The sequence below is a fragment of the Jaculus jaculus genome, chromosome X, assembly GCF_020740685.1.
Source record: "Jaculus jaculus isolate mJacJac1 chromosome X, mJacJac1.mat.Y.cur, whole genome shotgun sequence".
Lineage (NCBI taxonomy): Eukaryota > Metazoa > Chordata > Mammalia > Rodentia > Dipodidae > Jaculus > Jaculus jaculus.
Window position 1 is genome coordinate 82,402,698 of NC_059125.1, and position 2,194 is coordinate 82,404,891.

Below are 2,194 nucleotides of genomic sequence, written 5' to 3' on the forward strand. Positions count from 1 at the left end.
CAAATATTTACAAAAACACACACATAGATATACCTATGATTGAAAACTTTCTTCAAGATGTGAAGAACCGTACACCACTTCAGTTACGAATTTCAGAACAATCAAAGCTTTAAGAGGGTAATTAGCAGATGTTACTTCCAGGAGGTATTTATTCCTAAAAACTAACAGGACATTTATTCAGAAAATATTTTGCTACTTCTGAAATGCTTAACACATTAAGATTAATCATGTAACATTGAAATAGCAACTAACATATACACAGAATGATTCATCAATTTTAACCAACCTAACAGGCACAGTTCTCCCTGCATCCTACTTTCCTTCCACCACAAACCCTTGCTAACAAGGAGTATATCATCAACATCTGCTCCAAAATATGAAGCTTTCTAATTCTCCAAATGCAGTGTTTCCCATGAAATGACAAAAAGTATCCTAGGTTAGCTCTCTATTTTAACCATATTACATACATTGAAACATATAAAAATGTTTCTAATAAGGTCTTAAGATTCTCACTATGCATATCATAGTATTGACTAAACTGTACACTCATAAGAAAGACTACAATTTTACAATGTCTCATATATAGAAATGTTCCAGCCTTGAAGCTTCCCCGTTTCTATCATCCCAATGACAGGTTTATGCAACTGTAAAAATTTTAGATTTTTAACAAATTTAAATATATGAGCCTCTTTATTTTGCTTTCACATGTGTGTACCATGTATAGTATGATGTATTTTTTGTGTTATGGATATGGTTTATGCATGTCTATATGCAGATGTGCATGATCCACATGCATGTGGATGCCAGAGAAGAACATTGGGTATCCCTCTCTGTCACTCATCTGTGTGTTTCCATGAGATGGAACCTCTTACAAATTATAAGTTTTGCCATTTTCTTGAGTTCCAGTAAGTCTCCTCACAGAATTTGGTTTATAGATTTATATGGCCATGCCCATATGTTTATGTATGTGTTCGATGTGATGACTAATCTCTGGCTGTCAATTTGAGATGTATAATCACTATAGAAACAAATCTTTGGTCCGATTTATTCAGGATTTTCTAGATTAATTTAGTTGAGGTAGGAGGATCCAAACTAACTGTGGTTGGCACCATCTCATGGGCTGGGTTCCTGCATTGTATTAAAAGGAGAAAACTATGGGCTGGAGAGATGGCTTAGTGGTTAAATGCTTGCCTGTGAAGCCTAAGGGCCCCAGTTCAAGGCTCAACTCCCCAGGACACATGTTAGGCAGATGCACAAGGGGCACATGTGTCTGGAGTTCATTTGTAGTGGCTGGAGGCCCTGGTGCACCCATTCTCTCTCTTGCTCTCTATCTGCCTGTATAGCTGAGTAAGCAGCATTCATCACTCTCTACCACCTCTCTGCTGGTAAGATGTGACCCATCCTTCTGATTCCTGCCATGATTTCCCCACAATGATGAATTCCACCTCAAAACCGTAAAGCAAGGACTGGAGGGATGGTTTAGCAGTTAAGGTCCTTGCCTGCAAAACCAAAGGAACAAGTTTGATTCTCCAGGACCCACATAAGCCAGATGCCTAAGGTGGAATTCATATGCACTGGTTGGAGGCCCTAGTGCAACCATTCTCTACCCCCCCCCTCTATTTTTCTGTCAATTTTTTTCCAATGGATGAGGATCCTGAGGAGAGAATCAGCCCATCTCGCCTCGCCAGGGCACAAGCTGAAACCAATAGTAATTGTGGAAATGAGCAAGAGTGATGCTTTCTTGGTGAACCTGGTACCAGCACAAGGGTGAAAGAGATAGACACAGAGAACACTCAGCTCCTACCAAACCAGATATCCAGAGACAAAGAGGCTCCCAAGACCTCATCACTGAAGTAGACCTGAAAGAAACCCAACATGGCTCAGGGAAGTTTGCAGAAAAGGGGGTAGAAAGATTGTTAGAGCCACATGTTGGGACATTATGCACAGAGACATTACCTCTTACACATAATTGATGGCTAACCCCACAATGCATGACCCACATTCCCCAAGGAGGAGGGTTCCTGTGGAGGGGGGAGGACATGGGGGAGGCTAAGGATGGTACCAACATGGCTGTATACACACTGTGTACATAATAAATAAATAAAATATTTTAAAACCTGTAAAGTGAATAAATAAATAAAAATATTTTCCTTTCTTAAGCATCTTCTGATTTGTATTTTGTCCTAGCAACAAG